Here is a 27437-nt window from a genome sequence, read left to right on the forward strand (position 1 = left end):
CTGGTCCCAAGGTGTGTGTTAAAATGGTCTACTGTATTCCAAATCCTTGAAATTTGGTAAGTATGTATGTTTAAGAACTCTAAACCTATGACCAACTGTGTTTCCAAGACTTTTTAGTACAGTCAAACTCGCTTATAGCGAGTTCTGTTTTAACGAGAACTGGGATTTAGCGAGGAAATTAAAAGATTTGGTTGGTACAATGCTAAGTCTATGGAAACAAAACTCACATTTAATGAGCAATCCTCGCTTAAAGCAAGTAATATTTTTGTAATGTATAAAATGTCTGCTGATTTCCTCCTCAGAAAAGATTATTCTACTTTTGTCAAAATTCTATTATCATTTTGAATTCAACTGAAAGTTAGAGACAAGACATAAATCAGGGGAACAAGTGATGACACGGTCCTTTTTATTGAAATTCATGGAGTAAAAGAGCATTTAAAACATATAGGATACTGTGGCTGAAAGTGAAGAGAAAGAAAAAAAATGAAAGCAATCTCCATAATGACAAATGTGAAGAATTTGTAGTTAAATAGCCGTTGACATAATTGGCTCCTAAAGTGCAGAAAAACTTCAAACTATTTTGAAGCCACGGATGCAAATGACGATGTTTTTCAGATCCCACATTTCTCAAAAACAATAAAGAGAGACAATAAGACAGTTCAAGTCAATAACGAAACCAGCTTCTTTAGTACTCTACCAGGCTTGGCAAGTTTTTGCCGGAGGCGGAAAAAACCACGGTTTTTACCGCCCGGCAAAAATAGGTTTTTGCCAAAGTGGCAAAAATAGATTTTGTGTTAACAACTTACGGACAGTTTTTTTTTCCTTTTATATAAAAGTAAAAGCACGAAAAGATTTTGATAAAAGGCTTTGCCATTTTCTGTAGAGTGAGCTAGTATCACAGCAGAGTGAATATAGAATGCACATATTGATCGGGTTTTTTTTCTTCTTTTTAAATTCTTCTCTTGGCTATATCCATTTTCCCAGTAAGTGAGAAAAAATGCATTATTTCTTTAGTGAGGAAAAGTTAATATTTTTCTATATTCAAGTAAATATTCTGTTATTAATTAAATAACTTAAAAATCTTAGTGGGATCAAAAAAAAAGTGATTAATTATGTATGTATATATATATATAATTAGAATTCAATTTTTTTAGTAATTTACTAAACTTAAGTAAACATTCTTTGTTTTAGCATTGAAGGAATTGGCTCATTCTGAAAAAATTGTTTTAGCAAACATTTAAAATCTTAAGTTTTGCAACCCTAACATTTGTTTTTTATTTATTTTTCACCTTATAAATTAGAAGTAACATGGAGAGACATAACTAAAATATTAAAGTGCATTATTTATATTATATTGTCACTATTTCTTGATTAACACTATAATGCTACTTTATTTGCAATTAGGTTTTTGTCATTTTTTCCATTTCTGCCATGGTTTTTTCCACTGGCCTGGCAAAAATGGCCCAGCAAAAAACCCAAACCTGTACTGTACAGAAATATAAATATAACAAAGCAAACATGTATAAATTTTTTTGATTTTTTTTTTTACGAACTCGTGATTTACAAACACTGGGTTATAACAAGCAAATTTTGTGGTCCCTATACGCTTGTTATAAGACAGTTTGACTGTATTGTTCACAGAAAATCATGACTTCCCATGACGATTGTGGCAGAAATCCATCGGTTTCCAGGTACATGGATATCTGGTATGTAACAATGCCTTTGGTATAGCTCGCGCTTAAAAATAAAATATTTACCTGATTTTTTCAGCAAGCAGGAACAAGGATCTTTGGTCTCTCATCAACACTGATCTGAGCATCACTTCACAAAACACATTATCTTCTGAAAAGAGATTTAGAAAAAAAATTTACAAACAGTTAGTTATTTAATAATTTTTAAACTAAGAATATCTTGTGCATAAATTTTTAGCAGAAATTTCTTTGAAAGGGTATGTATTGATCTGGTGATCCAAAATTTCCAGTACCATTATTTTTTTTCTTTTCCTTTTTCGTTTTGCAGTTGGATGACAAGATAAAAAAAAAATAACACATATCACTTAGTAATGCAATCTATTGATAAAAGCAACCCCTTTTCTTCCTATTATGCACTTTACGTTCAAGCAATACATTAATACTATAAAATAAAATGAACTTTATTTCGATGTCCTGTAATTACTTCATATTTAAAAAATGATGCAGGCTTTAGTTAACCAGTTTAGGGTCAACCTTCATACCTAGCAAATCATCCATCCACCCAACATTTTCTTTTATTTCTTTATACAATATTAAGTGAAAAAACAGAAATAGTAATAAGAAACATAAACTATAGAAACAGTAATGCTGTTTTTTTTTAACTTCCATAATTGCCAAGAGAATTTTGTTTTCGAAAATCTTAACTGAAATATCTACAAATAATAGCTTTGAAATTAGCATTTCTTGTTCATCGCAAAGTTTACAAAGTTCACAGAAGTTTACAAAACAGTATAATGATGCACGTGCTCATTTGACTGAAATCACATGATTTGGACAACTGAATGGTTAAGTGTTCTTTTTAGAGATGAAAAGAAATTCAATTTAGAAAATCTAAATTTTAGATGCTCCTGATGGTTGAACGTATTACTGGCGCGATATTCTCAAGGAACGCTGAACTTTTTTCAGCAAGTGGGAGGTTCACTCATGAAGTGGGAAGCATTATTTTTCAATGGAACAACCAATAGATCTTTTTTGAAAAGTCGTCAATGTTCCGAAGGTTATCAGAAAATGCTAGAAGTACAGTTATTTCCATTTGGAAAATTGCTTGGTGGGAACCAGGATTCGAAAATATCATGATGTTTTCGAAAATATTGAAAATATCTGATATTTTGATACATATGATATATTTTCAATCAGCACAAACTAAAAACTTCAAGATAGTAAATGCATCCTCAAATCACTCTTTATTTTCTTATATTATTTCTACAATATGTAGACTTAAAATTAAGGTTTCTCTCATTATTTATATCTAATGTTTCATTTTACATATTTGTCAATTTTGATAAAGTTAATTTAGCATTAGCTGTTTTACTCATTTTTCTTCTGTAGTAGCTACTTTTATACAGTAATATGATTCAGAAGTAAAAAAGATGTATTCGTTGGTGCAAGGTCATAAGACATTTTCTTTTTTTCTGAGCATAGTTTAATATTAATTCAATTAGGCACTTTTAATATGATTTAAAATTTTTACATTACTAATTATAATAATGAATATAAAATAAAAATAGAATATTATATTACTTTGCTGTACTGATGATGCATTAATACATCATAAAAATATAGTGCATAACTTTTTGGTTATTTTTAATAATAAATGAACAATATTACTGTGATTAATATATTTTTTATATTGAAAATACTGTAGTTGAAAAAATAAATATCAAAATATCATGATATTTTCAAAATAAATATCGGATATATATTGGCGAACCCTGGTGGGAACTAATGGATATTCCAACAAGACAAGTGCTCCATTCATGGGTCTAACTCTACAATACAATGGTTTAGACAAAACCAAGTAACTCTTATGGACTAGCCAGCCTTAAGTTCTGACCTAAACCCAATAGAGAACATCTGGGGAATATTTGCTAATAGGAGGCAGTTTGAAATAGTTCAAGATCTTAGGCTGCAAACTGAACAGAGTTGGTTTTCTTTAAAGACAAAAGTTCTTCAATCTCTTGTTTTGAGTATGCCTGGTGGAGTTTTTGAAATTATTAGAAAAAATGGCTTAAAAATTTGAACGTTAAAAGGAAAACAATGATTTATCCATAAACTTTTAGGACAATAAAATCTCATGCCACCAGTCGCACTCTGATCAAGTATATTTTTGCACTCTGTGTGCTCAGCATCCAGCCAGTATAACGGGAACATCTCCACACAACCATTTTTTTTATTTTCAAATTTAAAGTGTGTTCATGAAATGAAAATCCTGTGATGCAATTTTTGTAGGCAAAAAAACCTAAAACATATAGAATCTATCAGCATGTGTAAGAGTATATGGAACAATGTAATGAATGAAAGTTCGGTCCGAAAATGGTGCATTCAGTTTAAAAACGGTCAAACTAACGTTCTCAATGAAGGGAGATTTTCCCTCATCTGCCCCATGATCCCAATTTTGCACCTAGTTATTTTCACTAGTTTCAACAAATGAAGAACTGGCTAAGACACAGCGCTTTGAGAACGACAAGGAAGAGCTTTGGGTGTACAACATTGTATGGCTGAGATCACAGGCAGCAAATTCAATGACCAAATAACTTCATAGCTTATCCACTGCTATGATAAGTGCCTCAACTTGATGGTGACTACGTAGAAAACTAGACTTTTAGTCGCTCTTTCATCTGTGCATTATAAAATATTTTTCTTGTGTTCAGTTTTTTTTTAAAGTTCCAAAACGTTCCTTACTTTCTGAATAGCTCTTGTATAAATATTGGACTGATATTTTTATGATTCTAAATTGTTTTGAATTCGTTACTTTTATTTTTAACTTGTAAAACATAAAAACCTGGTTGTATCTAACTTTTAGGACACACTGTACGTAACTATGAGCTTTTCAATTTTTTTTTTTTTTTTTTTTTTTTTGCAGCTTGTTTTTCTGACTTTCATACTCTAAACTCATGGTCAGTTGATCAAGATTTGCAAGTTTAGTGATGTGCTCAAGACGGAAAATATTTTAAGCCCCCCCCCCCCCATGTGTGCTTAAGGAAAAATATATGTGCATAAATGTTGTATTTTAATAATGCCAGTTTTGGAATTTGTGTTTCATTTGAATTTTAAGCTTTTCGCTTTTCTAACAACATGAACCTAGTTTAAATTGTTTTCTATAAGCGTTAACGGGGGCGGGGGGGGGGGGGGGCTGGGGTCTCTCCCCAGAAATGTTTTTAAATTGAAGTCAAAAACGCAATGGTTGGTCATTTTGGTTTAAGTTGTGGGAAAGGAGGTGTTGAGGAACTCTCTTATATCAATTTTTTCAAACTGATAGTCTTAAAATCACAATATTGGGCGATCTTCAAAAATATTAGAGTAAAAGGTGGGGCGGGGGGCTCTGGGTTCTCCTCAAAGTTGAAATTTTAAAAACGTAATTGTACTCCATCTTTCACAGGGCCGGATTACTATATAGGCAATGTAGGCAATAGCCTAGGGGCCCTGGAGAAATATCAAAGTTGCAAATACAAAAAAAAAAAAAAAAAAAGTTATATTTTCTTCAAAAAAAAAGGGGGGGGTGCTCCTTCCTTGTTTGTATTCAATAAAACTGTATGTGTTGCGCGTTGGGTGTGAAAAATTTAGACGCTACAGATCCCCGCCCTTGTTTTCTGACGTCGGGATGGCTCTGGGGGCGCTATCACTTCTAATGCCTAAGGACCTCCGACTCCTTGATCCGGCCCTGATCTTTCATAATGTTTATACGCTTTTTGAATGCATTATCGAAGGGATGGAGTTCAGGAACTCTCCTTCGGCAATATTTCGAAATTGAAGTTCCAAAAACGCAATTTTAGACGATGTTGGATGGTGGTAGGCGGGCCTTCCCGCCGCTAGTTTTTGCCGATCGTAAAGATTTTTATTGCAGCAATAAAATCACTTGGGGAACAAGGTTTTCACTTTTGCAAAATGAATCAGTTGTGATCGGAAAGTCTACCCAAGGAGGCGCGAACAAACCAGAAAAGGAAAGGTGGGGGAAGGGTATGAGTGACTAATGAACTATCACCATTCCCCTACAGTCTTCATTTGTAAAAAAATTCTTTTATAAGATAGCAGGTGGTAAAATTAGCAATTAAAAAAAACGCTTCAGTGAAGTATATATATTTTTTAAACGAGGTACACTTTCCAATATTTATTAATTAAAAAAAGCAGTAGGGGGAACTGAATTCTCACTCCAGGGAGGGCTACCCGAAACATACCCCTCTTAAAAGCACTCAAATGTAGCCTAGAGTAGCGTTTTAAATATGTCAGTATCAAAAAATTTTTTGTAAGAGAACTCCCGAACCCCTTCCTCTAAGTTCGCCACAATAAATGTCCTAAAGTTGAATTTTTAAGGCTTAAGTTTCTAAGTTTTTTTTTTTTAAAGGAACAGTACCCCCCTTACATGACTTATGACCGCCTTAAAGTTTTAATACTTTAACTTCGGAAACTTTTTGAAAGAAGCTTCAGACTCCCTTCCCCCGAAAGTCATCCAAAGATAGTCCAAAACACAGTTCTTAAAACTTCAGAAACAGAAATTTTTCGGGCTGGGCGGCGGAATACTCCCTTCTTGTGAAGCAGTGTAAGTGATTAAGATTTATTTTTCTATTGAAAGAGCAACTCCCCTCCCCACATCACCTAAGACAACCCAAATTTTTAAGACTTCAATTTCGAAAATGTTTCGAGAAAGACCCTGAATTCCCTAACTCTTAACTTACTCAAAAATAGCCAAAATAGCATTTCAATACTTTAGCATGGAGAAGTTTTCAGGGGAGAAAGTTCTCCCTCCCCTAAGTTCATTAAATTTGCAGTTCCCCCTTTTCATTACCGAAATGTTTTAAGGATTTAATTTATAAAATTTATTGAGAGGAAACCTTCGAATTCCCTCTTCCTATAAGTCCCCTGAAAATTACCTAAAGCAGAGTTCTAAATACTTTAGCTTTGAACATTTTTTGGGGAAGGGGGACCCCGAACCCCACCCCCTATGTTCCTTAAAGATGGTTAAAGTTGCGTTTTTAAGACTCCAATTTCGGAATTTCACCTAAAGAGCCCCCCCCTCTCTTGACCAGTGGCGGATTGGTTAAAAAAAATCGGCCCTGGCATTAGGAGATGTAACGGCCCCATAGCTCTTATAGATATTAGTTTTTACCTAATGATTGGGATATCACTTAAATATGAGGAAATTATTCTTAACAACTAAATATGTTTTGTTTAAACAAAATTTAACAGATAGGAACACTTCTGCGCTTTAATCGTGAATAAATTGATACACTATTAGCTAAACCTTATTTTGGGAGAAAATTATGATTGTAATTGTCCCATTTAAGCATTTTTATAATGCCCGAAACTTGATTGAATATTTCCGAAATGATAACAGTGCTTGGCTAGTACAGTGAAACCTGTATAAGTTGACCAGTCGCGGTGCAGTACTTTGGTGGTCAACTTAGACAGATGGTCAACTTATAAAGCGTGGTAATGATTTTTTTTTTTTTTGTCATTTCTAGCACCATGTATTCATTTTTTGAGTAATTCACCCTTATTCTTCCTGTTCAACTCACTTTCATTGTTTAACATTATTGAAAATGAAACAATAACTAAAAATACTATTCAAATAATTTTGTTATTTTTTTCCTTGTTTTTAACTATATTAGACATTGTAGTTTTAGAAATTTCATATGTGCCAGCTAATTTTCTCTGACTTTTTCCATTTTCAATTAATTAAATATAATATTTCATACTTTTTATTAATCTCAAGTTCTAACTTTCTTTTTCAAGCCTTTTTTGTACAACTTATAGCACAAAGAGCAATAAGCGCGACTCTCCCAGTTCATAGAGGCAAAATTAAAATGTTCTATCTCTTAATCCCTTGCACCATAAACTTGTAACTTTACTCATTTCTCATTAGCAGGCTAACTCATTAGCAGGCTTAAAGAGGCTAACGGCCCTAGAAATTGAAGAAAAAATAGAAAAAAAAAACTAGCACTAAGGCTTATTTGCTTTACAAATAGACACTGCTGGCCACTAGGGAGGGGCCCTACATATTTTGTTGCAGGGGGGGGGGGCCCAAAATGTATAGATCCTGGCCTACTCTTTTTAGCAGAATTCCTGTGTTGCCACAACATATTGCAACTGAAAGAAAAGATTTTGAATTTTTCTACTGACACCTATTTTCATTGAACAGAGTACAAAAAGCTATCTCAAATAGAACAACAAATGAAAAACAAGTTTGGAGAATAAAGAGCAGCATAAGCTTTATGCTGCTGTTTAGTTATAAAATGCTAGTCTCCCATCAAAGCATTAAAAAACATTTTTGGAAAGCTATTAAAACAAAAACAAATAAATAAATAAATAAATAAATAAATAAATAATAAAATAAAATAATTTGCTGAAGAAAATTTTAAAAAACAAACCAAGTGGTCAACTTGCAAAGGGTTTTTTTATAGTACTTCAAACCAAATTTGGCATACAGTAGTGGTCAAGATAGACAGGTGGTCAAGATAGAGAGGTGGTCAAGTTATAGAGGTTTTCCTTTATCATATGAGATAGGACTAATTCCGTTCCTGACAAAAGCGGTCAGCATAGACAGGTGGTCAACTTACAAGGGTGGTCAACTTTACAGTTTTACTGTAGGTCCTTTTCCTAATTCCTTGTATGTCCTTATGTTTGTCATGGGTCCCTCGACACAAACATACATTACTGGCCCCTGTCATAAACATTCCCTTTTTTATACTGCCATACCCTGACGAGCCCCAGACTCGATACGAGGTCAAAAACCTGGTGGGAGGGAGCGGATACGAGTTTAGCAGCCCCATAATTTTTTTTTCAATTGCATGTATCAATACAAAGAGAGAGTGGACTTAACTTTCTGGCTTCTGGGAGTCATTAAAGTATTAGCAACATAAAGTTAATGGAAGGATTAACATTAAGTCTGAAATAGGGGGGCCCAGGGGGCCTCTCCCCTGGGAAAATTTTCGAAATTGTAGTCTTAAAAACTCAATTTTAGACAATATTTGGTGATGTTAGGGGAGCGTAGGTTCAGGGTTTCTCCTGCTGCAATTTTTCGGAAGTGGAAATCCAAAAACAGAATTTTAAATTATCTTCGAGTATGTGCTATGAAGAGCGGTTCCGAGGGCTGTCCTCTGAAAATTAAAAAAAAAAAAATATTGGCTCTGAAAACGCAGTTTTAGAGGATCTTTGGTGATTTTAAGTCGGAGATAGATTCTGAGGCTATCCACCAGAAAATTTTCAAATTGAAGTTTTTAAAGCCTTTTTTGGTAGACTAGGGCAGTTACTCGAAAGTTAAGTTCCAAAAACAAAATTTTTGCTGACCTTCAGTGATGTTAGGAAAAGAGTTTTCAGGAGGCTCACCCCGGAAAATTTTCGAAATTGAAGTACTAAAAACGAGATTTAAAATGCTCTTCATTGATGATGTCGAGAGAGAGGAGGGGGACGGGGCACTTTCCCAGAACATTTTTGATACTGTTAATTTAAAAATACAGTTTTAGACCATCTTTGGGAATGTGAAAAAAATGGGAGAGGTTCGAGTGCTTTCCTCCAGCAAATTTTCGAAACTGGAATTCTATGTTATGGCGGGAGTGGATTCGGCTGTTCTCTTATGAAGTTATTCAAAATTGAAGCCCAAAAATTTAAATTTTACACAATCTTCGATGATATTAGGAGGGGGGAGGGTTCTGGGGACAACCGGAATTCTTTCGACATTGATTTTTATCAACTTATTTTCTTTTTAAACTAAGGAGACCGAAACTGTGAGTTTGTACAGCGTACAGAATACTTTATGTTTCATCAGAAAATGTTTGAAACTCACATTTCGGCGGCCTTTGGCCTTTGATTTGATACTCTTAATAATGTAGAGTCTTTCATACTTCTCAATGGATTTTAAAATTGCATTTTGTTAAATAATTTTACGGAAAAAAAAAAATTTGTCACTTTTATTTCAATTGTTATAAACAGGGTCGCCGAGAGCAAAAGGGGAAAAAAATGACATAGGCAATTTTTTTTCTCAGACCCCCCTTCTACACCTTTCACCCTTAGGATATTTTACACTCTGCACGAATTCAAAAATTCAATTCCGAGCCGGACCCCTATTCTCCAACTAAGCTGACATGACCTCACGTCGGTCCTTGTTGTAAGTTGCATTTTAGAGCAATTGTGAATTGTCATTTATAAATAAAAGCGTCAAAGAAACCAAAAGTATTTTAACTTTTTACGCCCCAGGGCCCAACTAACTAAAAGGGAGGCTCTAGGCCCACATTAATTTGGAGCCCCCTGAAGATTATGCGGTGTTTGATATACATTTTTAAATCATGAATGCACTTTTGGAGGCCTCTTTGCCTAATCACACAACAATGTATAAATCACCTATGTACATTTATGAATCCCCTTTGAGCCTCCTCATAATTGTGACCAAGGAAATTCGTTACTGGCAAAATGATTAAAAATTCCCCTTTAAAGAAGTTTTTTTCCAATTAATAAGTCTTAATTTTTATGTTTTTTAAAAATACATGTATTTTTCATATCGCTGCAATGCTATACATAATTCTTTGAAAAACTTGGGGCCCCTTAGAAACATGGGGTTCCAGGCCTAGGCCTAGTCAGCCTGTGTGGTAGTTAGGCCCTGTGCAGCCCCATTTCAGAAATTCTCCCCCCCCCCTCTTGGTGACGGCCTTGCCTCTCTCCACCTGCAAGCTTTAACCCATGCGTAAAAAGGAGCTGAGGCTGTGTTTTGCGAATTTACGTTATTCTAAACACATGTGCGCAAAACTTACATTTTGCTGTTAGTAGACAGGCCCGGCCCGAAATACTTTGCTGTCAGTATACAGGCCCAAAATACTTTGCTGTTAGTGGACAGGCCTGAAATACTTTGCTGTTAGTTGATCGGCCCGAAGCATGATCGGCCCACCGGGCAAATGCCCGGTTGCCCGCCGGCTGTATCCGCCACTGCTCTTGACATTGCAAAACACAGCCTAAAAGTTTTAAGACTTCAATTACAAACATTTTTCGAGAGAGGGTCCCAAACACTCTTTCTCTTAAGTCATTTAAGTATAGCTTCAAATAGTTTTTAATACATTAGCTACAAAACATTTTCAGGTTTGAACACTGAAACCATCTCTCATAAATTCACCAAAAATTGCCTAAATTAGTGTTTTTAAGGCTCCAGTTTAAGTTTTTTTTTTTAAACCTCCCCCTCCACACTTTTACATCATTAAAGACAGACTAAACATTTTTGAGTTTTAAATTTTTAACAGTTTGCAGAGGAGAAATCCCGAACCACTCCTAGCTTCAAAAATGGCTTGTAATTAAGTTTTTCGATTTTTCATTCTGGAGCCTTTGAGTACCCCCCCCCCCCCCCAGATTGTCATAGATAAAAATGCAGGAACAGTTGCCCATCGGTGTTTCAAACCAGCTTGAAAGTTTCCTCCGATTCTTTCCAGAATTCCCATTTTCATTAAAATCTTCAAAATCCCCGATAGTTCCCGTTTTACCTGGTATGTGGACGACCTTCGCTGTAGCGTAAACATTTCATCCCATCAACAATCACTCTCAATCGGTGATTCAGATTCCACTCTGAGGCAATTTAAGAGAGCACATAATTGTCATTTATGCGTGTAAAGTTCGCAAAAAAAAAAAAAAAAAACCACGCAAATGAAAAAAAAAAAAAAAAAACAAAGGATGATCGAAAATAACAAGTGAAAAATAGATACGAAAAGTGATTAATTCGAAAAATCAGCGAGCAAATCCGCGGTCTCTAATGCAGTGAGTTGGGAATAACAGCAACCTAAAAAAAGTCAAATAGCGGGAGTTAAAAGTCACTCCTTCGCGGAGTTTGTTTGCACTTTGCAAACAACACAAGCCCATGGTGGAAAATCGAGAGAATGTTGATGTAAATTCGTAGTTATGGAATGGTTCCGTAATTAAAAAGCATATTTTTCAAACACTCAATTTTTCTTTTTTAAGTAAAATCTGAAGGAAAGTCATCGAATTTCTTTCCGTCCCGACCTCGGTCTCGGAAATTTTCTCCAAGACGGAAATCCATCCTGAGACGGAAGGTCTTGCACCCATGATTACTTTTTACCACTAACATTCATTATCTTGTTAACAGTTTGGTTAGGTAAAAAACATTCCCCCACATAATCAAATATTCCGCTCAATTGAATATTACATGTTTGAATTGACGGTACTAGTTTAAGCGAGGCACACAGTATTTAAATTTTAAAATAAAAGAAAGAAACAATTACCCCCCCCCCTCAAAAAAAAATATGCAACTACCAAAAATTAACAAATAAGTAACATAATTAGTAGTATAAAAAGCCATTTTTGAGTAGTAAAACAACTTTTATATTTCAAAGTTATTGAAATATTTGCAAGATGCAACAAGAATGAAACAGGAAACAGTTTTCCTTCGAACCATGTGTTATAATGTTAGTATGCCTGAACATTATATTACAGGGGTCTGGCCAGAGGATATTTGGGTCCGTTAACGGACCCTTCACAAAAATCCGATCAACCAAAACGGACCTTTCACAAAATCCCAAACAAACAAAACGGACCTTTCACAAAATCCCGGTGAAACAAAACGGACCCTTCACAAAATTATGATAAACAAGATCGGATCTTTCAAATTGTTTATTGAAAGAGCAAAAGCAAAATAACGCATATTTCAGTGTATAAACCATAGTTCTGTGCATAAACCGATAATTTTTGGAGCCTTTTTTGAAGTCAAATTAGAGGGATCAGCTTATACTAAACCGGCTAATTTTGAAAAAAAAAAAAAAAAAATTGGCACTCTTGTGATACTCCTGCAAGTGATAAGTAATTGCTACTGCCAAATAAATATAATGGTTGTTTGTTTTATCACAGCTAATTAGCAGCGGTGTTGTAGTAAACTTTTCTGAAAAGGCATTGGTAAGCACTTTTCTCCCTGCTCATGATTTAATAAACAATAATAATATATATCTGCGAAATGAACTTAGAACTGCAAAGAGATAGATAGTAAGGGTGGGGAAAAAATATGATCTCTTCAGATAGGGTTACCAACTTCAAAATTATCACCACTTAGCGTCTGGCGTTGAACCTTTATAATGACTTGATTGGAAAATAGTCTTATCATTTTACCAGCTTGTCAATATTTGCGTTTTTGCGGTGCGGTGATGCAATGTTTAATTGTTATTTTGGGAGAAAATTATATGAGTTTTGATTTTTCGATGCTAACAAGGATGATTAACTTTAAATAAATGCTTTTAATTACCGTTTTTTTTTTCTTTAGATGTCTACATTTTGAAAAATGCAATCTTTTAACATCCGATATGAGAATCATATTTTGTTCTTTTTCCAAGCTAACTTCGCTTTATTAGGATGCAAATAAATGAAAAGTCTCTATATTTCTGTCGGAACTCTCATTTCAAGTTTTTAAAGCAAAATTCAATTTTCTGTTATGAGTCAAAAATTAAAATGCTGAATAGATGGTTTATTTTATTTTATTTATTATTATTTTTTTTTTTTTTTTTGCGTCAACTGTGTCCACAGATATTAATGAAATGTTTATCATAGGACTCTTAAATGCAATTTTAAAATAATTTTATCAAAAATATTTCTTTTACAAGCCGTTTTTATACTTTTGATGCCTTCACTTTGAGAATTGCGATCTCTTTGCATCCGCTATGGGAATCCGATTTTTCGAATTTTTGATGTTTATTACGCTTTGTTAAGAGGTAAACAATTAAAATATCTTTTTATTTTTGTTAAAATCACGGAATTTATAAGCTTTAAACGAAATTCTGTGCTTTTTAAGAGTGTCTTGGGTCAAAAAGTCAAATGCTGAACGCTATTCTGAATTTTATTTTATTTATTTACTTAATTTTTTTTTTTGTTACAGTTATTTTAAATACTGTACAGGAATATTTCTAGTATAATTTAACATAATGTAGAATGGTAGATAAATATTGATACTTGAGAGAGCGATGCCCCCCCCCCACTCCCGCCAAATATCAGATAAACACTCCAGAATGATTTTTTCGACATAGAAGAGTAAAAGACTCAACTTTAAGTTTAATTGATGCAGTTTGTGCCATCTCTAAATTGTAAAATTTCGTTTTAACAAAAATTTTTTTTTTTTTTTTTTTTGCGAAATTATTTGATTTTTCACAAAATTAATTCATTTTTCACAAAATTATTTGATTTTTCACAAAAAACGGACCCTGTGAAAAATCCTGGACAGACCCCTGTATTATGCTCACTCTTCCAATTTTGTACTTCTCTCAAAAATACGCAACTAACAAAAATATATTGATAAACAAAATAAAGTACAGTCGAACCTTCATACATCGAACTCCTAACAAATTTCAATGTCCATTAGTGGAAAAATAGTTTCATGTCGAAATTTTTTATTAAACTATTCGGAGATTTTTTTCCACTTTAGACAGCCTCATGAAAAATGAAGGTTACAGAAAAAGTGAAGTTCAGGAAAGGTCGCTACAAAACTCACATGGAAGCTGGGGTTGGGCAGATAGGTCGTTGTTTTGTGCTGAAGTTCAAAAATTAAATCAAGTTTATTTTAAATCTTGGTTGCAACCTTACTTTACATTTTACTTTGTTTTTGATTTGGTATCAAGCTTTGTTTAATACTTAGCCTGAAACTGATTTTACTGTATCAGTTGCAACTATCTCTTTTGTCTGCTGATTATCATTCCTAGGCTTTTTAGTTTCAGTAAAAGTCATTTAAGTCGAATTGTGTTTTAAATTCTTTTTTATCTTTTTTATTACTGGTTTTTATTATTATTTGTAAGAAAAACCATTTTATTTTGGGAAAATCATGAAGATTTTATGAATTTATTGTTAAGCAATGTTTAATACTCATATTTGTACCTAATTTCTTCATAATTAAACAATTAAGAGTACAATTTATTTCCTTATATTTAAAGATTTCTATAGGAGAATATAGTTTGAAAATCTTTAACTATTATAAAAATTACAATACGTAAATGGTATAATTTACTGAGATTAGTGTTCAGACATTTGTAATTACAACTAACCAAGAATAAATTCTTGCAAATTAATTTCCTCATAATCATAGCTATCTACTATAAATAAAAAATAAAAGTAATTTTAAAATCATATATTTGCAGTATCTACAAATGAATCATAAGTCTGACGTACATTATACAACTTTAAAAATCAAAATATCAATGCATATTTAGTTTAAAGATTTTAAAAAAGGTTACAAATCATGTTATTTGTTTACCAAATGTATCAGTGACAACAATTACAGAAACAGGGCAAGTAGTTTTCCATTGTAGACATTATTTCTACTGGTTTAAAGCATTTATTACTACAATTTTTTTTATTAAAGAAAAAAAAAATCATTTTACCTAAAAGGCTCAGTACAAAATGAAACTACTCTTTTAATATATTTTAATAATGAAGACTCTATAAAAATTAATGTTTATTGATTCTTTCACCATTCATACATGAGACTTCTTTCATTATATTGGGATCAAAAAAGTTCTTTGAGAAGTGAAAATTTGGTATTATTCGTTTTTTTATTATTTTATTTATTTATTTATTAATTTTTTATTAGAGCACAGAGTTACATGAATGTTTTCTGTTTTCATTAATTTTATACATTATCTTTTCTTGCTCTGACTGCATCGTCTATCGGGAATGCAAAAAGTGCAGGTATAAACGCAATTTTATGCCTACTCTAAGTGTTCTTGGACTTCTTCAGTTATTCTTTTTCTCGTTATTTAAATATTCTAGTTTTAAGATATTTTTACACTATACATCGTTTCAATGGTACATAATCTATCTCAACAAATTTAAAGTAATCAAGCAAATTAGTTAGAATATGAAGTTTCGTTTGAAATATACTTTTTGGACTATTTTGAAATGCAAAAGACAGAAATAGAATGATAATTAAAAAATTATAAAAGAGCTACTTGGATTTTTTCCCATGTAATTTTAGAAAAACTTAGTTGGACTGCCTTCCATATTTATGTACCTAATAGGAAAGCTGATAGATTTAAAAAAAGAAAAATAACAAAATAAAAACTATTTAGCAAACTTGCATAACCTTAAAAAATATAAGTTTCTGAATTTATTAACTTTGTAATTTATCTATAAAGCTTTGCTAGTTACTTTACATTAACTAGATTTTGCTCTTTACAAAATACGTAAAATTTATGAGAACATTTGGGGAAAAACAATGAAATTTAAAAAAAAAAAAAAAAAAAAAAAACTTGATTTAAACCAATGTGGTATAAACCAAACAACCCTGGCAAATACTGCTTAAAAAGATCAATAGCACTCGCATACAGTTACAGATAAAACAACAGTATGTGCAAAAGCTGGAAAATTATCACTTATTACTGCAAACAAATTGCACAAAAATGCAAACAAATTGTGCAAGCAGATCAACTGCAACAAACCACTCTAGGTTATACGAAAAATGCAAAGGGGAGAGCAGAGAAACTGTTTCAAGGCTAGTCTGATCACCCGCTCATGCACGCAAATAGGGTAGATCTAAAACTCAGTAAGTAGAGTAGGTCTAAAAACCAGGAAGTAGAGTACGTCTAAAAATCAGTTAGTATAACAGATGTAAAGCAGTAAATTGTGTCAATGTAAAAGTAAAGTTTGAACTGGTCTGGTTGTTTCTGTCTCTGTCCTTAAAAGGTTGAATGCCATTGGAAGGGAAATTGAAGAAAGCAATAAGGAATGTCGAAAAGTAAACTTAGCACTTGTTGAGTTAAAATATGTGTATTTGTCTGTATTCAATTAATCATTGCCGAAAAGAAAAATTGAAAGTGTGAAGGGCCGCGGATAAGCCACCAGCGAATAATCAGGAGCTGACATTATTTGAAGGTGCAAAAATGTCATTTCTGGTAAATTTAGTACTTCCGCTAGCAGAGGGTCTACTATTACAAGAAATTGAAAAGCAGTTACAAAAGCATTGAAACTTACTGAAAACTTTCATTCAAAAACATAAAACTGCAATACAGTAGGTTTCTTTGAAACTAGTGTTCAATAAGTGTTTCACAATAATTCATTTAAGGTTGTATTAACTTTTATTTACTCTGATTCTCATAAAATTAGAAATTGAGTTTAAAACACAAAAATTAGAGATAATTTTAATGTTGACTAGGAGTAATTAATGAAGATCAAAGATCCCTTGTATGCATCAAAATTTCTATACATTGAATTTTTTTACGGAAAATTGCTACTTCAATGTATGGAGGTCTGACTATTACAATTCAAAAGGTCTATTTAGGGTAGCATATGACAGGGGTGCCCACCTCGCTTAAGTGTAAGGGCACACCCCCTCCCCTTTATAAAAATTTCAATGCCACAGTCTGCGTAGGTAGGCACCCCTGTACATAATAAAATAACTTCATATTTTAAAAATTACAAGATGGAAAAGGATTGAAATTGCAAGCATGCAAACAAGTTTCTGCAAAATCACATGCTATTGGTGGCAAGCTGAAATATAATCCCTCTCCACCCTACACATACACACTTGCCCTGTTGTGATGGTGAACCCTGATGCTACAGGGCACATACTCCCCTTTTTTATAATAATACCCATTCTTCGAAGAAAGATGGAAAGAGTATATGGTTTATTGAACAAACTGGTTTATCCATTCACCAAGCTTGCTCTTTTTGAGTCACATTTTATGATAGCTGAAATCAAGCTGATTGGAGAAAAGCATACACATTTAAACTTCTGAAAATTGAAAAATGTTTGAAAAAGACATTTAAAGTAAGAATTTTGTAGCGCTCAACCAAAAAAGAGACATCAACATGAAAAGAAATACGTTAGAGACAGACTTTTAAAAATCAATTTTATAATTGCTATTAGATTGAATAGATTCGAATTAATATTTTTGAGTGGGTGTAAGAAAACTGATATGAGCAATAGGGTGGGCCGAAAAAAATCTAATTTTTTACGAGCACTTAGCCTTAGTGCGGAAATTTGTGACTCTGAGTTTGTCTTTTGCTCTAGCAAGAGACTTGAATTTTTGAGATTTTTAGAAAAACATCAAACAAAGAATTTTACAAAATATTTTAAATTCCGCAGAACTTTAAGCCATAGCCCATTAATTTTTTAACACAAACTACTGCGTAAAATTTCAAGCCTGTGGTTTATTTTTTCTGCTCTGGCAAGAGCACAAAAAAAGCCAAAAGATCAAATATGCCTCCTTTTCCCCCTTTTCAATCCCAAAAAAGGAGTATACACTTTTTTTTTATAGATTCTACATTATTATAGAGGAAGTTAACTTCAAAGTTGAAATTTCTGTGTCGAATGGAGAAGGATGGAAAGTCTCGAGGCGATCGTTGCTTGTTGATCACTGTGAGGGGAAAAAGCCTGTTAAAACTACTTTTTTAGGGCCATTTAAAAGAGGACAAATTGACTGAAACATTAAAAAGCCTTATAAGCAAACTTTGGAAGGAAAAGAGGACATTTTGGTAGTCTTGTAGAGTTTTAGTCCAAAACACAGGAGAGAAAAATATTTACATTGCATTATTTTACAATGAGAATATTTTAAGATATGGTTTTAAAATTAAATTTTATTCAGATCAGCATTTAACTTCATGACTTTAGAAAACTCACTCAAAATTATTACAGAACTTTATTAAACATTTACGACTAAAGGTTTTAATGTAAATAAACACATTTTAATTACTAGCCTTTTAACAAAGCTTAATAATGAACTAGAATAGAAAAGGAAAAAAAAAATATTATTTTGAACACAGATGCAAAAATATTGTACTCTTTTACAAGTGGGTCAATCTATACAGATTCCACAGATGGGTGCGCTCGACCTTTTTTTTTTGAAACTCATATCCCTTAAAGCTGTACATGAAAGATGATTAAAACCACTTTTATTTTTTCTCTCATCTTGACCTTTGATTTTTTAGAGGTCACTAATAGTCATTTTGTAGTCAAAAATGGGACCTTTAGACTTTTGCACTTTCGCCAAAATCTATTTGAATTTCATTTATGGCAGTTATTTTACATTTTGATGTTGAAATACATAAGATAATAGTTTTACATGCTAAGTTATGTGGCTGCGACTTAGTAATTAAAATAATGGCAACAGGTTTAAGTTCAAGGTCAAATGTAAGATTTTTATTCATTTTAAAGGGAGGTAACTTGCTTAGAGAACGAAAAAACAAAATGAAATGTGGCAAAAACTAATCACTGGAATCAGGCTAATAAGAAAATGTAACTGTTGTTGTGCCTTTGTTTACCCTTTAAAGGGTTATAGCCCCTCAAAAGTCAGAAAAAGAACAAAAATGACATTTTAAGGCCCCTGTAAACCAAAAAGGGATGGAATTAAAAATAAAATATCATTGGCTATGAAATATTTCATTCAAGTACTATGCATGTTGTATATATTGTTTTGTGTATTTGGTTTGAAAAAATGATACAGTTATTTGAAATTGAGTAATTTTTCTAGTCAACGCACACACTAAAACAGAAATATAAAGTGAAAACATCACTGCACCTTCTAAAATTACGTATCTATTGTAGTCTATATAACATATATTTACTGAAGAAACATATTGTAAGTATAAGAATAATTATTTTAATTTGATAATAAAACTTAAATGATTCAAATTTTTCTAATCCATAAATTTAATTCAAAACTTTCTCCTAAATATTTTTCTTAGTCCCCCTCCCAGCAGCAAGAAGAATTACATTTGTGAGTGAAACCAACCTTGAGCAAGTAACATAAAGCTCTCTGTATCGAAAATAGTTATATCTCACATACATTTACAGCACTTAATCGTCCAATGAGGTTACACATGATTTACAAAGTGTTTTACCTAATCCATATACTGTTTAAGAGAGTTTAAGCTATTATAGTGATAATTGTTCATTCGTATGTCACAGCACTTCTTCAGTGACTGTTGAAATGCTTAATGGTAGCTACAAACTTCCAATATTTTTCGATTGTTTACAATAGCAGTTATCAAACTTAGCTTTTTAATTGGGAATGCAGCTTTTTTCAACTTATTTCACGTTGAAGAAAAAACTTCATATTGTGGAGTAATATTTCATCATGCCTTTAAATAGCAATCTCTGAGTGTCAAAAGTTGCATCATACCTGCTAACAGTTATAAAATTATTGCTAGTTGGCCAAGATGCTTCATCAGATGTATTATTACTCGAGTGTTAAGGTAATATGAAATTTCAAATGAAGAAATTTGTTTATATAAAAAACGTAGCAATTTTTCGCAGTTTAAAACAGTTTAAATATAAATTAATATTTATTTGCATTTTTTTCCAAACTTAAAACTCCAACCCTCCCAAAGTGTATGAATTCTGCCGAATTATATTTCCGTGCGGTTTTGCAAAAAAGGTGCAAAACCTTAAATTTTAGCGAATATTGGCAATCTTAGTATGGTAGCTTATGTGCATGTAAGAAACATCATGACCATCCCCCTCCCCCTTAAAAAACAAATTCCAGATACGCTACTAAGCACAAATATGATTATTTTGCAATTTATTTGCGAAATTAGTATTTTTTACTCTTGTTCTTTGTTAGCCCTCAGCGATTAAACTTAGTTGAATGGAATTAGGTAAAGATCCGACGTAAATCATGGAATGGTATAAAGAACATATGCAGATTGGTTTTAAGGACCATCCAAAGTTAAATTGTTAAAGCTGGTACATGGATAATGAATGAATTATTGATACCGAGCTAGTTTTGATATTTTCTGGGCTGTACATGTTGGAAATACTAATCTATTATTTCGTTTTACCATTACGGCAACGGAAATACCAAAAGAAAGCATACAAAGTAAGTAGAACCGTCGAAGACGGCAATGCATTCCTGCTTTGCAGGATGCTATTCAAAAAATGCTTAAAAGCAGCATTTCGTTCGGTTTTCTTGCCAAACATGCTTTACTGTAGTCGCAAATTGGCATTAACGGCCAGCGTTGAGAATACCTTTAGTTTTGATTGCATTTAAAATATTTCCTGGTGGTTATAAGTTGCAAATCATTTTTATTAGCTTGGAATCAAAACTCCTAAATTTAACAATAGTAATTAATCTTTGAAGAAACTTTATGTAGGGCAGTTTATTACGGGCTTTTCATTAAGATTAAATTCATAACTATATACAAATTTGTTCATGTTGGAAAGAGCAATTTTATGACTGAAAATATGAATTTAGACCATTTTGGGTCATTTTAAAATTTTGAAAACCAGCCTATATGAAATCCTGAGCAACAATTTACCTTTGTGCTAAATATGGAAGAAATCCGACGAAAACTAGGATTTGTAGAAGGAACATACACTCCCACACACCCACAAACATACATGTTCTTTGATAGCCTGGAGCGACTTCTATATAACAGAATTAGGTTATTGGTTATAGTTGAACTGAATTACTTAATGATTCAACATAAATCAAGGAATAGTATACAGAAAATTTACACATTGGATATTGATTTGGTAAGGATCATGTGAATGAAATACATATGGTTTTAATAAAAGTATTCTAATGCTGAAACAGTCGAAGATAGTACGTCAATCTTGAATGTAATATTAATACCTTACTAATGTTTGTATTTTCTCTGCTATTAACGTGTAAAACACTGATAAAAAATGACACACAATTCTTACTATTGTGGATTTTTTAATTAAACAACATTAAAAATTACAATTTAACAGTAGCATTAAAATTAAGTATAACCATCGGTAGCATCAATGAATCCCTGGGGCTAAGAAACGATGTTCAGTATTATTTCGCCTATCAACGGCTCTCTTACCAAACATGAGTTTCACTTGTCGCTAAGACACTTTAACGGCCGTTGTTAATGATACTTTTTGTGTTGATTGTGTTTAAAATATATCCTGGTGGTTATAAGTTGCAAATCATTTTTATTAGCTTGGAATCAAAGTTCCTAAATTTAACGATAGTAGTTAATCTTTGAAGACTTCATCTAGGGCAGTTTTTTACGGGCTTTTCATTTAGACTAAATTCATAACTATACAAAAATTTGTTCGTGTCGAAAAGAGCAATTTATGATTAAAAATATGAACTTGAACCTCTTCGGATCTTTTTTAAATTCCAAAAACCCGCCTATATAAATTCCTGAGTAACAATTTACCTCTATGCCAAATTTGGAAGAAATCCGACGAAAACTGTGGATTTATATAAGGAACATACACATATACCCACACACCCACAAACATACATCCATTTTTATATACAGTCGGACCTCCATATATCGAAGTAGCAAATTTCCGGAAAAAAATTCGATATATAGAAATTTCGATATATAGAAACGATCTTATTTTATCGTACAAATCTCCTAAATCACTAAAATTTAAGCTAATTTTCATGTATAAAACCCAATTTCTAATTTTTAAACCCAATTTCTAATTAAATGAAAGTTGAAAAATAAAAAATTAACAGAAATTACATTTTTGCGCTGTCATACATCTTCATTCTTCTGCAATTAACTTGATTCGCAACATTAGGGGGGGGGGGTCGTTTTGACAGTGTAATCAAGAAAAAAGTAAAAAATCAATCTACTTCACTTGAATGATTTTTACTGAAGCTAAAAAACTAGGAATAATAATCAACTGACAAAAGGGATAACTTGAAACTGAATTTACAGTGTTACTGGTTACAACTTAGATTTGAAATAAACTTGAGAGAATTTAAGAACTACAGAACGTAGCAACGACCTATCTACACAGCCCTCAACTCCAGATTCCTTATGAGTTTTGTAGCAACCTTTAGTGAATATAATTTTCTCCCGTAACTTTCATTTTTCATGAGACAAAAAGTCTGAAGTGGAGAAAAAAAAATCTATGAATGTATGGAAAATTTTTTCGATATATAGAGATTTTTTCGATATATAGAAACAATTTTTCTATGTAATGAACATAGGAATTTGCTGAAATTTCGATATATAGAAAATTTTGGTATGTGGAAGTTCGATATATAGAGGTTCGACTGTATATAGATATATACATTATATAGTGTGTAATATTCATAATTTAAGAATATGCAATGATGTTTTCACACTTTTTTTTTTCTATTTTAGTGTGTGCCTTAACTAATAAAACTACTCAATTTCAAAAAACTATCTTTTTTGCAAACTTAATACACAAAACAATATGTAAAACATGCATAGTACTTGAATAGAATATTCAATTGGTTAAGAAATTTAATTTTCAATTCCATCCTCTTTTCGCTTACAGGGGTCTAAAAATGTCCTTTTTCTGATTTTTGAGGAGCTGCAACCTATTAAGGGTAAACAAACACACAACAACAGTTACATTTTCTTATTAGCATGATTCCAGTTATTAGTTATTGCCACATTTTATTTTGTGTTTTCGTCCATTAAGTGAGTTATCCCCCTTTGAAATGAGTAAAAATTTTACATTTGACCTTGAACTTCAACCTGTTGCCATTATTAAAATTATTAAGTCACAGCCACATAACTGAGCATGTAAGATTATTATCTTATGTACTTCAACATCAAAATGTAAAATTAACTGCCATAAATGCAATTCGAAGAGATTTTGACCAAACAGCAAAGGTCTACAAATCTCTTTTTTGACCTAGAAAAAACGTTTGACTGCCTCTAAAAAATCAAAGTTCAAGATTAGAGAAAAAATAAAAGTGGTTTTGAACATCTTTTATGTACAGCTTTTAGGGAGATGGGTTTCAAAAAAATAAAAATGGTGGAGGGCAACCATCCATTGAATAGCAAAAAGAAATGAATAAAAAAACTTATAATAAATATATTTAAATTAAAATAAATATATTTTAATGTAGCTATGGTGAACAACATTAAAAGTTAACAACACAATTAATTGTCCTTAAAAAATATTGGAAACAAAAATAATTGATTTGGGTAAATTTATTAAATTTTTTTGTTGTGCTTGATTTTTAGAGGGTTTGTAGCAATTCTTTTTTGAAAATTCTGCTAAAATTCTAAATTCAGAAGAAAATTATAGTTAAGAGTATATCTGGACCTAAACATGTGGGAAGCTCCAGCAAAAAACATCAGATTTGGCAGTGAAAGGTGTGAAGAATTGCATCACGACTGACCCATAAAAAACAGATAAAATGCATAAATTTTATGCCCAATCCAAAAAAGGTAGGTATGTAGGGGCCCTGACTATTGCAATGTCACTAGATAATGGATGAATAAGAAAGCAAAATTAAATGCATTTACTTCAGAAGACTTTAAGATCCTACATTTTAGAAATTCTTTAAAGTAAACTTTTTTTTAGAGCTACTGAATTTCAGTTTATGGATACCAACTGCAGGGAAATATTGAATTAATTTCTCACCATAGAAGCTCTGGCATTTTAGGTGAAATGCTTTTCAACTGTTGTGTTGTGTGACATACGTGTTAATGAATGAAGAACCACTCCATAGTAATCCAGAATAGATAAAAGACTTTTTGAACATCAAGAGTGCACATGTCATAGAAAATAAGAAAAAAAGAAAAATTTTCAATACTTACTTAACAAAATTCAAGAACAACACAGTTTCTGTTTTTCACACCAAACCTGCATTGATAAAATTAATAAATTTAAAAACATTTTTACTAGTTTTATTTATTACAATGCAATATTAGTTATTTTCATAGTATGCATACAAATTAAGATATTATGCTAAATCATCAGTTATCATTCAATATATATAAATGCATAGCCTGCCTGTAAGTTAAACATGGAAGAAAGTTTTAACACATTTCCCCTGGGCATCAGTAATAGCAGTTTTATTTTTATTTATCCTCCCCCTCCCCCCTTTCTTTCTTAATGTTCCCTTAAAATTAGGATACACTGTGGTCTACTTCATCTATACTGATAGGATTACCAACTTCAAACTTATTGCCACTTTGCATTTGACGGTGCAATGTTAAACTGTTATTTTGGGAGAAAGTTATATGGGTTTTATTTATCGATTCTAAAAAGGAGAATTAACTTTAAAAAAATTCTTTTATTTACCGTTTTTTTCTTTAGATGCCTACATTTTGAGAAATGCAATCTTTTTACATCCAATATGAGAATCATATTTTGTTCTTTTTTCAAGCTAACTTGACTTTATTAGGATGCAAATAAATGAAAAGTCTCTTTATTTTTGTAACAACGCTTATTTCAAGTTTTAAAGCAAAATTCCATTTTCTTTTATGAGTTAAAAATTAAAATGCCGAATCGATGGTTTAATTATTATTATTATTATTATGTTTCATTTTGCTTCAACTGTGTCCAGATATTAATGATATGGTTATCATATTACTCTAAAATGCAATTATAAAATAATTTGATTAAAAATATTTCTTTTACAAGCTGTTTTATACTTTTGATGCAAAGAGAGCATCGGATTTTTCGAATTTTCAATGTTTAGTATGCTTTGTTAAGAGGTATACAAATAAAATCTTATTTTATTTTTGTAAAAATCATGGCATTTATAAGTTTTAAAGGAAATTCTGTGCTCTTTAACAGTGTCTTGGGTCAAAAAGTTAAATGCTGAACCCCTGCCTGAATTTTGTTCTTACAATTATTTTAAATACTATACATAAAACATTTCCAGTATTATTTAACATAATGTAGAATGGTAGATAAATACTGATACTTGAGGGGTGGCTCACCTCCCAGAGAGAGATGCAACCCCCTCCCCGAATACTAGAAAAACGCTCAAGAATGATATTCTCAACAGAAAAGAGGGAAAACACTCAACTTTAAGTGTCAATGATGCAGTCTGCATCATCTCAAAATTTTAAAACTTAGTTTTTGCTTTTTTTTTTTTTTTTTTTTGCAAAATTTTTTGATTTTTTACAAAATTAATTGATTTTTCACAAAATTATTTGATTTTCACAAAAAATGGACCCTGTGAGAAATTCTGGACAGACCCCTGGAAAATGATAATACATAATAAACATTATGCCAATACTGCACGCAAAATTAGAGAGTAACTACATAAACAAATGTATTCAACAACAATTTCTTTCAATAATTGCTACTAGAATAACACAATACATAATGAAGAAACACAGTATTACATCAAACAAGGATTGTTTGAAGAGTAAGTTCAGTGAGTCAGCTTTCATGGATTTTATAAAATTAAAGAGAAATGTAGACTCAGATGGGAGACTCACACTAATTAACTCTATAAAAAGTATGTCTCTAGTCATATTCTGAAAATGTCAAGTTATTGAGCTAACCATAAGAAGAAATAAACTAGATACTAATACACTTATTTTTTTATTTAATCTTGGAGCTGCATAAAAATAGGAAAACATCATTTGTACTACATAACATTAAGTTATGTGCTTGGTTTAGAACAAGCAATTTTAATTTACACTTAGCTCAGTGTGGGGTAAGAGTAAAGAAAAACTATTTGTTCAGTACACCTTGAGCACTGGGGCAAACTCTAATGTTACAAGTCACACATCAGAATGTCTAGTAGTTATATACAGTAAAAACCCTCCTAATGGACATCCCTTTTATGCGGCCAATTTTTAATTCCCCGGTTCCCAGGCAAATAACATTATTTAACCCCTCTCCTGCAGACACCCCTCTATTGTGGACAAAAAAATTGTCCCGTTCGTGTCCGCATTAGAGGGATTTTACTGTATATGTTTACCTGTGCACATACAAAAGAAAGTATACATAACTTAAACTATATATCCACGATATGACAAAACGAAATCTGCAAGCGTGATACTAACTTCAATGATGGAAAATACTGTTAACTGATTAATTGCACAGCTTATTCTGTTTAGTTTTGGGTGTTATAAATACTTTAATTTTAAAATATGAACACTAGTAAAAACATAGAAAAATACAACACAAAAATGAACAAATAAAAACACTTGTAATACAGAGACTTAACACTGAGTGATAAAGACATGAACAGATTTTTAGCATTAATAAATATAATTAAACTTCAAATTGATCTTTTTAAAAACAAAGAAAATTTATCTTAAGAAATATTTCATCAAGAAACTATTATATGATGTAAAACCAATTTTAATGCAAATGCATATGATTCAAATCAAATTTAATACAGATAACACAATACTACACTATAAAAACAGAACTATAAGGGGAAATAAACAAATTGCATTATATGAGCTGAAAATTAAATGAAAGTGAAAAGCCTTGTGTACATTTGACTAATAAACAAGTACTATTTATTGTATTGAAAACTGAAATGGTACTTCCATCACTGACCATTACTGCATTTTTAACAATTTCGTAACTATTTGAAGATAAATGTATTTTGTTGCATCCACCAAATCTTAACTTATCTTTTATCAAGGACAGCTCAGCAATATTTATTTATAAAAGCAAAAAATTGTTATCTTGTGCCAGAAAGTTTAATTTATGTTCCTATATGTAAATGGATATTTCACTCGTTATAGGGCATTAGCCCCATATAATCCTGATTAATTTTATTACCTACAAATCAGCACAAAATTTGATGCAGGAAAACCCAGATGGAATTTTAAGAATTTTAAGTATGACAATAAAAGTACTTGTGAACACAGTTTTGTATCTACTAAGCATGCTTTTTTATTTTGAACAATAAATTTTTCTGTAAACTTCCAGAATCAAACATATTACAGAAATAATTCTTCTAGATAAGTTAAATGCCGTTAATTTTAAGTACTTCTGAATTTGAAAGATAATTTATATTGAACCACAATTTTAAGGGAGGGGTAGGGTTTTTAGCG

The 27437-nt window shown here is 31.8% G+C and overlaps 1 long non-coding RNA gene across 1 annotated transcript in view; it reads right to left on the bottom strand.

Moving 5' to 3' along the window:
* Nucleotides 1–1574: 1574 nt before the first annotated feature.
* Nucleotides 1575–27437, bottom strand: part of LOC129218671 (uncharacterized) — a 53035-nt gene continuing 27172 nt past the window's right edge. The window contains exons 3-4 of the long non-coding RNA XR_008580360.1: nt 24219–24264; nt 1575–1842 (exon numbers count right to left, since the gene is read on the bottom strand). This is a non-coding gene — a long non-coding RNA (uncharacterized LOC129218671). The remainder of the gene's footprint in view (nt 1843–24218; nt 24265–27437) is intronic.

Source organism: Uloborus diversus, chromosome 3 (genome assembly GCF_026930045.1).
Source record: "Uloborus diversus isolate 005 chromosome 3, Udiv.v.3.1, whole genome shotgun sequence".
Lineage (NCBI taxonomy): Eukaryota > Metazoa > Arthropoda > Arachnida > Araneae > Uloboridae > Uloborus > Uloborus diversus.